This window comes from Pinus tabuliformis, chromosome 1_2 (genome assembly GCF_031772625.1).
Source record: "Pinus tabuliformis cultivar Carrire ecotype Pingquan chromosome 1_2, CPIR1, whole genome shotgun sequence".
Taxonomy (NCBI): Eukaryota; Viridiplantae; Streptophyta; class Pinopsida; order Pinales; family Pinaceae; genus Pinus; species Pinus tabuliformis.
This window is the reverse complement of record NC_142298.1, coordinates 712,308,168-712,320,777: the sequence shown is the minus strand read 5'-3', so window position 1 is coordinate 712,320,777 and position 12,610 is coordinate 712,308,168. Positions and strand designations below refer to the sequence as shown.

General features: G+C 34.5%; 1 protein-coding gene across 1 annotated transcript in view; it reads right to left on the bottom strand.

Annotated features, from left to right (window-relative positions):
• The window catches only part of LOC149207717 (polyamine oxidase 7-like), a 279,337-nt gene that overhangs the window by 188,923 nt on the left and 77,804 nt on the right, over positions 1-12,610 (bottom strand). The window lies entirely within an intron of this gene.

Below are 12,610 nucleotides of genomic sequence, written 5' to 3'. Positions count from 1 at the left end.
GAACAATTTTCCTTATTTTAATAAAATGTTTCTTTATGTGTTTTTATCTTCTCTCTAGGTGTTTTTAGCCCTCGGCTCCCCACATCTAGATTAGTGGTATCATCCATATTAGTGGTATCAGAGTGGGTGGCGACTCTTTTAAGAGTTTCCAGTGAATATCTTGAGATCTAAATCTTCTCATAATCCTTCGTTTTGCATTTCTCTCACCTTACGGTCTGCTTCTCACCTCTCTCAAACTTTGTCTCCTTTGTAATTGAGGAAGTACAGAAACCCGAAGAAACATATCTAATGAATTAATTCTAGGTTTTCTTTTCCAATTCTTGTAAAAACATGATATTTTTGCAAGCATCCATGCCCTTTTGAATTGTTTAAAATTTCGAAAAGGGATTTTAGTCAGAGATTCTCATGAACGGATGGTGAAAATTCCAGTGAATTCAGTTTCGAATGTCAACAGGAACATGAACAACAAAATGAAAATCTAGGGACAGTCGATGACGAAGATAGAAAACCACCAGAAGATATGGTGATAATACCAGAAGTGCTAAAGCCATGATACCAACGGATGCGGAGCCCATGAAGCCTCACCAACCGCAACTTGTTCGAAATTTGTGGATCTATCTATGTGATCTAGGGTTTGGTCTAGTTTTCTCAATTTGCTTGCCTGTATACCTGTTAACATTTCAAAGTAATTTAGTAACTTGGGCAAGATCAATCTACCGACTACCCTCCCCAAGAGTCAGCCTCTCCATGCCACACCAGCAGGGTAGGCTTCACATAAGGTTCCAACCGCCATGGATTCGATGGACATGTGAAAAAAAAATCCCCTTTTCTGGCAAAGATCTGCCTCTAAAACCCTAGTTTGCAAAATCTTTTAGAGAATGTCAGGTCAGGTGAAGTTTTGTCTGTGGAACATTGGCTACAAGCATATGCGGGAAGGTGAAAGCCCATATCCACTTGTCAATGTAAGTCTGGAAATTAACAATAGTACATTTTAGGTCAAATACTTGTTACTCCTATATATATCCTGTATCTTTATGATTTATATGCTGGTTACTCCATGTTGGATGACTCCCTCTACTAGACACGTTCCATAGCATTGATGATCTGGTGTAAATAAGCTAGTATGGTCCCTACGAAGCCACCATGGTGAAATTGGCAGACACATTACTCTTAGGAAGCAGTGCAAAATCTCGGTTCAAGTAATAAAAGCAAGCAACAATGAATGGTATCATCTAACCTAATGGGTTCATCTAGCCATAACCAAACCCAATAAAACCAAAGAAAGTGACCAGCTGCGATCTAGCAAGCAAGCGAGTTCGAGTGCAAAAGTCATAAAATGCAGCAATCCTATTATCCTAGCGAGTCCATCCATCCATTCATTCCCTTTTCATTAATTGGAGGTGAGATTGAGCCATTAGCGAGGGAAATTCAGGGAGGTGATTTAGAGCCAGCGTAATGTGCACCCATTCCTCACATTCATCCACCCATTCAAGTTTCCATCGAATGAGAGAGAGTGAGCGAATGAGTTTATCAAGTTAACACCATATGAGGAGAGGGTGTTCAAGTTGTTACCTTATGAGTGATGGTTTCTATTTTTTTGCTTTTAAGCATTGTGCAGGCTTTGGTGGAAACTAGAGTAGTGATGGAATTGTCTATCAATCATCCCAATCCGAATATGTTCGGGAACTATAATGAATGGAGGAACTTGTTGTTAGAGAGCAGGTATCAAGCGAAAATTTTAGTATCCAGATTGCACGCTATAAGTAATTCCATGTACAAATGACAATTGAGATTTGTTACTGTTGTATCAGGGAATGTAGGTGGCATACGCTATATTGTGAATGTGGGTTTTGGGAAGCCTGCAAAGTATAACATCCCAGTGATTTTCGATACCTCGCACGATGTGTCATGGATAAACTGTGATTACAACAATAGATCCTTCTCTTATAATAAACCAGGTTGCAATTCATGCTATAGAAACTTGGAAGGCAACGAAATATCATGTAGTGGAAATAAGTGCATATTTCAAACCAAAACCAATGGTGGGAGCACAGTCATGGCGGAGATGAGTGAGGATACACTATGGCTGGATTCTCAGTCCATTGAAAAGTTCAGATTTGGATGCGGAACTGATTTCTCAAAATACCAAGGCAATTCTTCTATTGGGCTCCTGGCTTTTGGCAGGGGCTCCCTTTCACTTCCTTCTCAGGCCAAAAGAAAAAGCTTCTTCTACTGTCCACTGAACTTTCTAGATCGCAAAGCTAAAGGAAAAATTCCAGGTTAGGATGTGTCCATTCCCTCCAACTCTAAGTTCACCACTTTGGTGTCGAATCCTAAATCTAATGCGTGGTATTTTGTTGAACTTAAGGGTATCACCACGGGAACACCACCCTCAATGTCTCCGCCAGTTATTTCCAGTGTTCACTTCAACCAGAGAAGGGATGGTGTTGGTGTTAAAGATGGCTTAAAACACTCATATATTTCACACAAAGGTGTATGCGCTCAACACACACACACATTACATTAAGAGATTACTCTAATATATAGAGTTTCTCATATCTAACTTATTCCTAACTTAGAAGGAGAGGTTGAGAGAATTTCTCAACCATCTCAAACCAACATCTTAAATATAGGATGTAAGCATTAACTCCAACATCCCCTCTTAATTCTTACATTACATACATTTATTGAAATCATCCACAAACAACAAAATACACAATCATTCTTTAACTGGTTTACAACTTATCAGTATAGAATCCATCTAGTTGCCTCATAACCCTTGTAAAGGTGTAGTTGGCAAGTTGGATTCCTGAGTTCAACTGCTAAACTCTCGAATCAAGGACCTCCCAAAGTCAATTACTGAACTATGTCCCAAGCCATTGCATAACCTCATTAGAAGACCACTCACACATCTTCAACAAATGAGGGATTCTTCCCAAGATCCGCAACTACCGTACTATCTGGACAACCATCCATGTTGAGCCTTTTCACTGAGATGTTCTAAAAAAGTTTAAGAGGTTCAAATTCTTCATTGAATTTGTCATCAAAATTCAATGGTGACTCAGCTGCAACTATATTCGTTGATTCTTTCCCTTTTAACAGATCATTGGCATGACTTCTGCAATTCCACGCTGTATGCCCAATTTTCCTGCAATAGTAGGATTCAATTTCACTTTTGTTTGCATTTTTCTTTTTCATCCTTGTATTTGTAAACAATGTGTTTTCTATTGGAGAGTTCTCTTCTCTATCCTACGGTTTTAGTCTCTTTTCTTTTGCTATAAGTGCTGCAATTGTCTCATGCAATTTTTGTGAAGACATTTGACTCAAAGTGAAGACAACATTACTATAACTTGAAGGAAGATTATTTAGTAATATTTCTTTAGCATCTTCATCCTCCACCTTGGCACCTGCTTCAGCTAATTGTCTTATAAGACACATTAAAATGTTTACATGAGTAGACATAGATGTCTCTTAATTCATTTTTAGTCTAAATAATTGCAATTTTATGGAAAATTTTGCATTTGTAGCTTTTACACCAAATAGCTAAGTCAAATGTTCCCATATTTCGTTAGATGGTTTAGTGAGATCTACAAGATGTAAATGCGAATCTGAAAGAGCAAGTCCAATAATGGACTTAGCTTTGTCATCTATATTTTTCCATTCAATTAACTGTTTAACATCTATGGGTGCTACTTCTGAACCATTCACTATACCCCACAAACTTTTCTTCATTAATTGCATTTGAATTTTTACTTTCCATGAAGGGAAATTTGCACTGCTGAATTTTTCTAGAACCATAAACTCCATGATCAAAGAAGGCTATTAAAAGAAATACATGTTTAAACTTCAACACCCAGGTACCTTTTTGCAATTAAAAAATTCTTTGGTTGCTTTGTGAAAGTGGCATGTCTTTGATAGACCTCAAAATTCGAACAAAACAAAATAGTCTCACATCAGAATGCACTGAAATGTGTAGTGAAGGAGCATTTTTTTCCTTTTATAATTTTTGAACAGTGATCTCTGAAAAAAATAATCAACTCATCTACGCTCAACGGCTTATTCTCCTCCCATCTCACTGTTCTGCACTGCACGTCTTAGATCAAACTCACAACGATACTCCACGTTGCATTCTCTATGACAGCCTCCACAGTGCAGTCTCCAATGAAGCCTCCAATCTACACCTCTACAACTAATAGCAAGCTCCTCCGATCCCACTATTCCATGCTCCAAAAATGTAGTCTCTTCTCGCCATCACGCACCACTGTAGAGAGCATGTCTTTGTGTCCAGCTCACACCTGCACCTCACTAATTACCACAAGTATTGCACTCTACTGCTCACATAGGACAGGTCATACTACTCCACTTTGTCACAGCTCTCCCACAATCCCAGCACAAGCCTGGCACTCCGATACCATGTTAATGATGGCTGAAAGCACTCATATATTTCACACAAAGGTGTATGCACTCAACACACACACACATTACACTTAGAGATTACTCTAATATATAGAGTTTCTTAGAGCTAACTTATTCCTAACTTAGAAGGAGAGGTCGAGAGAATTTCTCAACCATCTCAAACCAACATCTTAAATATAGGATGTAAGCATTACTCCAATAGTTGGACACCGAAATCGTTATCAACCAAGTGGTGTAGTCGGCCTACGAGGACATGCAGTCGGTCTAGCTCATCATGGAGATCTATGTCGATGGGGAGATTTTTGATTAGATCATTTCCAAGGGCCTCTACATTGAGAGGGATGTAGCCTCCCTCTATAAGACATTCATACTTGTCATTCCATGGGCATTGTCCACCACGATCTCAAGCCAAAGAATTTCCTTCTTCTCGAAGAAAATGAGAATTACTCTCTCAAGGCCACCAATTTTGGCCTCTCTTTCTTCTTCAAACTAGAAGAGACATTTAGTGATGTAGTTAGTAGCCCTTACTATATAGTTCCTGAGGTTCTATGAAAGCATTATGCTCTTGAGGCTGATGTGTGGCGTGCTGGAGTCATTCCCTACATTCTATTAAGTGGAGTTCCTCCATCTTGGGTATAAACCAAACAAGGGATCTTTGAGTTGATCATCCAGGGTCAACTTGATTTCTCATCAAAACCATGGCCTGCAAGTTCAGAAAGTGCCATGAACAAGATTAAAAATATGACTTTGCAGGTTATAATTAATGCTATAAAAATGATAATATCATTATTAAGGATTGGAAGTTTTACAATAAGTCATCTCATGCTTATGATGGCAATGTAAACAACGCAAATTGTACGCAAGAGGTACATGGTGCTTATGAGATGTTAGGTTCAAAAGTCACTAGCATTGCACATTCATCTCAATCATTTTCTTTAAACTAGTCGACATCGTTTGACATCCTTCAGGCATCATACTTCTTGATACATTATCTATTATCAATCCAGACTAGACATGTTGGAGCTTTGTATTATACTCTTCTAGCTATGCATTTGGTAGTTAGGGATGCACGTGGTGATTGGGGTATCTTTGTTGACTATCTTGAAGTGTACTTTTGGCTACATATCCCTCCTAATGCTAAGGTAATGTCATGGTGGGACCATCAAATCATAGCAATGGGAATAAAAAATATGAAACTTGAGCATTGGGAGTAAGCCTTTAAAACATCTTATTGGATAGTGAGAATTTACAAATATAAGCCACCAAATTTCTACCACATATATCAACAAGAGAACTATCTCATCACGGTTGTGGGTCAACCATGTAAAACTCTTGTCATTGAAGTCCATTTGCTAGGCCACACATTGTCAACATCACAGTTGGCCCACAAGCATTACAAGGTATCTCTATCCTTAGGTCTTTTTCCATCATGGTTATGGGTCATCCACAAACCCACAGTTATGGGTCAACCACATGAAAACCTTGCCATCGAAGTCCATTTGCTAGCCCGCACACTGTTAGTATCATAGTTGGCTCATAAGCATTACAAGGTATCTCTAACCTCAGTTTTCGTTTATCATTGTTATGGGTCATCCACAAACCCACAATTATGGGTCATTTGCAAACCCGTGATTATCGGTCAACCGCACAAAACCCTTCTCTTCATTGGCTCATGTTCAACAAAATCTTCTTAGGAAAGAGCTCTAAGCAGTGGGGACCATTGCTTTCTAAGGAAGGAGGAATGATCCAAATGGAAAGTGGTATCAACCGATGGTAGTTATTCATTTAAATATATCACATATTACATTATATATACATATCACATTTAAATATATCACATATAAATAGTAGCTATAAATCAAGACCCATTTTACTATATAAATTAAAACAAGTGTTGTTGCCATTCAAGTTAGAAATTATACTATGTGAAAAATTGCTTAGGGAAAAGGACTTGCATAAATTTTGGTGGGTGGTAACCACTGGTAAATCTACACATTTACAGTTTTACTCCTACAAAAGTGTTGAGAAAAACATAGGTAATAGTGGGAAGAGACTTCTGATAAGTATATTTATTTACATCGTCCATTTTCTATGCAAAGACTTGCTTAAATTATGGTAGGAAGTAATTGATGGTAAATATGTTATTTACATGACTATGAGTTAAGATTAAGATGTAATATTAGAGTTAATACCAACCTAGATCCACCAAACACCTAGAAGGATCAAATTTCTTTTCACTCTAAAAGATGTTTGCATCTCAAGATATTTGATCCCTCTCATAATCTAGAGTTAAGATAGATCTGGGTGGTTTAAATAATATTGAAAATTAAGCTCATCCTATGTCATTCACATTGCAATAAAATTTTAACGTGGTAAATTCTTAAAAAAAAAAAATAAAGTAGGTTGAAAGATTGGTTTATTTTTCAGCTATAGTGAGGAAAACATTTCACGTCTATTCTTCATTGTAATTTTTCTTAGAAAGTATGGATTGAAGTTGAGGAGCTTTTAGGTATCTAAAATCTTTGGAATGATGAATCCTTAAATACCTTTTTCGGCGTTTGGTTTATTAGCATATAATATTGGGTAAAGGGTTTTTATATTAGCAGGTATAAAAAATGGAGCTCAAATTTAATGAAAAATATAAACGGGTATAAAAAATGTTAATGAAAAAATGGATACCTACAATATCTAGTGAATGTAGGGGTTTTTTAAATTGGGAAGGTGTATTGGGTTCATATTGGTAGGGGGTTAAATAATGTGATTTTTAGAAGTATTTTCCAATATGTAGTCAAATTAGGGGTATTGTTTAGTATGCCACAAACGCACGTGATATGTCATAGGTTCATTGAGTGAAGCCCCTGTGACTCAATCTTGGAAGTCAACTATCCATTTTTGTCTTCAAAATTTAATTCCCCTAATTTTATTTATTTATTTTCTTGTATATTAAGTTCCTAGCTTAATTCTTTAAATTCTCTAATTCCCCCTAATCTAATTAACATCTTTAATAAAATCTAACCAATTAATTTCATTTTATTCTAGACCAATATCTACAATTTTTTATCAATTTTATTCAATGTTGTTCTTTAATTTTATTATCCTATTTCACCTTTTTAATCTTATTTCAATCCATTTTCCTTTTCTACTCTAATAATTTAAATTATTAATTATAATATCTACATGATATTCTAATTAACCTTTATTTCTATCATGGTATTTCAATCTAAACTAAGTTTAATTTAAATTTTATTATTTAGTTAATTTGATCAATATTAAATAAAATGTTATTAATTTATTGTCACTTCGACTAAATCTTCTAATTTTAAAAATTTACACAAATCAAAATTAAAGTTTCATCACAAAAATTTTCACTGGATTTGGGAACTCCAAAAAATCTCACATATAGACAACTCCATTTAATTTTAATAATTTTCTTCTTATAATTATTCTTAATTATTCTAATTTGACCTCCCATTATTTTAATAATTTTCTTAATTATTGATTGATTGTTTTGATATTTATCATGTTCGCATTTCTTTTAGATCTCTTAAAACTATATTCTTTTCATCAATTTGAGCAATTTTATAATTTTAATTTATTCCTAATTTAATTATTTGATAGTTTAATTTTATGTTGTTCTTATAAGTGATGTTATTTATTCTAATTTGGCTTCCTCTATACTTATTAATAAATTGTTTTTAATTTTCTTTAACATCCACCAATTTTCTTTATATCCTATAACGTCACATTTTTTTATCTATTTTTTTTATAGTGTAACACTCTTTATATCATTAATATAGTTTTTTACCCAATATTCCAAAAAACATTCTTAACATAACATAGCTATATTCATATTTATATAATATACAACTTAATTGCAAATTAACTTTCTAAAGAAAAATTTTGAAACTAATTTTTTTTAATGATTTCTAAATTCATTTTAAACTTGAAATCATATGTTTGAAATAAGTTTAAAATCCATGAACACATGAGATTCTTAAATTTACTAATTATTTTTATAAATAATATACTTGAGATTAAACGATATTTTATATCACTTTATAATAAAATATTTTGAAAATATTTATATATAATTTTTTTTAATGGTAATTAAAACTTTTAAATATTATATATATTTTTTCTATTTATATATTCTTTATTTAATACCGAAATAATAATAATAGTTTTTTTAAATTATTAAACATAACTATTTTGTAAAGGAAAAATTGATACTCCACCCCTCATCCAGTAGCACTCAACAAATGCAAATAGGAAATATCCAACCCTTATTATCTTCACCGAATGTTACGATGATGTGAGACTCTACAACAATAGCAAATCACCCTATGGATTTTGTACACAGTAGATATGGAATTTTATTTTTCGTGTGCAAACCTTCAAAATAATAAAGGGAGTATCTTTTTTAACACTCGTCTTATTTGTACAATGAAGCTTTTTGATATTATTGATATTATCTAATTTTTTGTTTTGTATAGGGAATCTGATTTATTTTGCTAAATTTAATGTATAAATATTTAAAAGTAAAAAATTATTTAATAAAACTATATATTTTAATAATTTTAATATTTTTAAAATAAATTAAAAATTTAAAATAATGAATTTTAATTTGTTATTATTATTATTATCTAATTTTAAGATCACAACCAAGCCAGACACTAAATTGGTGTATGAGACTCTCTTGTTTGTGGGACAAGGGACCCACCTCTACACAACGATTTGACTGCTAAGTCTATGAAGGCATACATACTCTACCCCCTCTGGTTTTGAACCTGTGACCTCTTAGGAGGAAACACATGCTCTTAACCATTAGGCTCACTCAAGCTGTATCAAAGGGACTTTATAAAACATTAAAATAAAATTGTTATTGTATCAAGGGGACTTTATAACTTAGTATAGAAGAGATGTGAAAATATGATATAAGAAAGTATATAAACATTTTTACATGTTTGTTCATTATGTTGAATTTATAAGATGTAAATGATTTGTAAATATTTACATCCCCATTTAATTAAATAATAATAAAATTCAATGTAATATAATAGAGAGCAAGGAGATGTTGTAGTGTCAATAAAAAAATAAAAAATAATAAAATTCAATTTGTTATATTATAATTTTATTTTTATTAATAAAATTGCAAGCAACTTTTTAGATAAAAGAAAATCATAATATACATATCACATAAAAATATATAACATATAAGTAGTAGCGATAAGTTATGATCCATTTCATATTATAAACTAGCACAACCACATTAATAAATGTGGTCAATAAATGCCAATATGAAAATATCAACCACATTTGTTATTATTTATTTATGAATATTAATTAATAATTTTATTATTATTATTTAACACTATTAATTAAACAATTAATAAATAATATAAATATAAAAATTATTAGTTAATAATAATAATAAATTATTAGTAATTAATAATAATAATTTTTTTAATAATTATAAATTAATTTTTTTAACATGGTCGGATACTCATATATTATAAAAAATGATGGGACATAGTCCTGTTACATCTGGGGAGAGAAGATCAAGAGAAGAAGGAGGATTCCAAAATGGGTTCGTAGACCTTGACTCCTTGTTGCTTAAGTTGAAATACGGATTGAAAAGGGAACGACTATATTGCCTTACATATGAACCTGCTAAAAGACAGAATTTACAAAACATTAGACAAATTACTCATGCTGGTTAACCGAATCATCATACTGCAGTTCTTGCTTTGCGCTGGCTCTGGTAGAATTCTCTGCTTGCATGCTTTCAGTGAGTGTTTTAATATGAGCTATTGCCTCCTCCATGTGTTTACACTTTTCCTTTAATTCTTCAATTTCCACTTTCTGTTTTTCAAGTTTCTTTCTCTTAGATCTAGAGTCAGCCTGAAAGTCTTCTTTAAGCTCATTGAGATGTTTCACAAACCGGGCTAATAATTATAAATTATTACTAATTAATAAATATTGATATTATTTTATTATTATTATTATTATTATTTTTTATTTATTTATTTTTTGTGTAAGGCTAATTCTATTAAAAGAAACAAAAAATATAATTACAAAGAGGCTGCAGCCTCAGCCGTTATCAATGAAGTTCATCAGGAGTATCTAAACTGCCCCATATTTGGGGAAACCAGTTTGCCATAACAAAAAACCAAACATATGACCTGGACCCAACACCGAAGAAACCAGAAGAAGTTTTGACACAACACCACATGATGCACCTGAAATTATGACATAACCGCCTATCGTTTAGACAAAAATAAAAACAACAAGTGACTGGACCATATTTATAAGGATCTACGAATCGTCTTCTATAACAAGCGGGAAAAAACCATGATTTTGAGCTAGAAGGAGTCCCTGCCATAATCCTTATAATTCTGTCGAGTTATTAGTGTCCCATCCGTTTGAGCCTAAGTAGGTTAGAAGGGGAGCTCCCTTATGATCCCTGAATATTCCCCCAAATCTTGCTTTGCCTGGATTCCCTTTCGAGGCTCCATCAAAGTTTAGCTGGAACATGTGATGGGGAGGAGGAAGCCACTTATCTGGTGTCCTGTTCTTTGCTGGAGTTTTTCCTTTGATTGTCATCTCTTGATTCCACTAAAGGTTCCAGTTTGCCCATATGTTTTGTTCCTAAGGGAGGGAGGGAAAGTCCTCCTCGTGCCATGTTTGAAGAAGTAAAGTTTCCCTGATATTTTGACATATAGTATTCCAAAGAGTTTCCAAGGGCGATGATTGGTCCTTGAATATTCGCCGGTTTATCTCCTTCCATATTGTCCATATGAGAAAGCCCAGAATAAGCTTCCATAAGGAGTTTAAAATCTTGCTTTTAAATGGGTTCTAAGCCCAGTTGCAAATAATGGATATAATATCTCCTTGGATCCGTCCATCCTTTTGGCATCTAAAACTGACTTTTTCCCAGAGCTTGTGTGCTAGTGGACAAGAGTGCATAAGATGCTTAGTGGATTCCTCTTCTTGCTTATAGTTGGGACAAATGGAGGGGCCGTGGAAGTTTCTCTTCCAGAGATTATCCCACGTAAGGATTTTGTTTTGACATAAAAGCCATAGAAAGGCAGAAACTTTCGGCCAAATATTGGGGTCCCATACTTTGTTCCAGAGAGGATCTTTGATGGTGTGTTCCTTTATGATGATGTTATAGGCCTCCTGAGTAGTGAAGGTTCCTTTTTCTTCATAGCCCCATCTAAGAACATCCTTTTCATCTGAATGTTGTATTCTTCTCTTTGATAGTTCTGTACCAAGAACCTGTTGAGCTGATTCCATTCCATGTCTTAAGATGTGGTCTGTGCGAAGCCATTGCCTGTACCCTTGTGTTGTGGAAGGGTGCCAAAAAAGCTTAGCTTTGTCAGATGTCTGCAATTCTTGCTCCGGGATTTGATAAGGTAAGATTAAGTCCTTTAACTTGGGTTGTTGCTGCCAGGAATCTTCTAGAACCTTGCTGTGTTTCCATCCTTAACTTCCTAGAAACTATGCTGTTGAATTAAGATCTTGTGTTTCTTGGCCGCATTCCAGATTAGAGAACTCGGGCTGACTTTTGAAATTTGGATTAGTTCTTCTATAGGTTGATTACTAGCATATTTTTTTGTCCAGAGGGTGGCCCAGGGGGTGAACAGCGTGGTAAGCCATTTCCACCAAATGCGAGCACCCATGACCATGTTGCTGTGATAAGGATCTCGCAGTCCAGTTCCACCTGCAAGCTTCGGTAGACATACTGTGTCCCATTTAACCAGAGCCCATTTGCGATTTTGTCCTGAATTTCCCCACAAAAAGGATCACTGGATATGTTTGATTTCTTTGAGAACCCATTTGGGTGCAGCCAGGATCAAGAAGAGATACAACGGCATGGATTGGAGAACCACCTTAATTAAGACTAGACGACTGGCCATATTGAGGGCCCTATGAGTCCAGGAGGAGAGGCGCGCCTCTAGTTTTTCTAAGAGCATCCTCCAAGATGAGTGTTTTAGAGCAGAGTCAGTCATGGGAGCGCCAAGATATTTGGAAGGGAGAGCAGCAATCATGAATCCAAGTATGCAGACAATGGAAGCTTGGGTAACAGCAGGGGTATGAAAAAAGAAAATTTGGGATTTGGCTTTATTTATTCTTGCGCCAGAGGCATCTGAAAAGTCTGTCAATAGAGATTTGAATTGACGTGCTTCCTGGA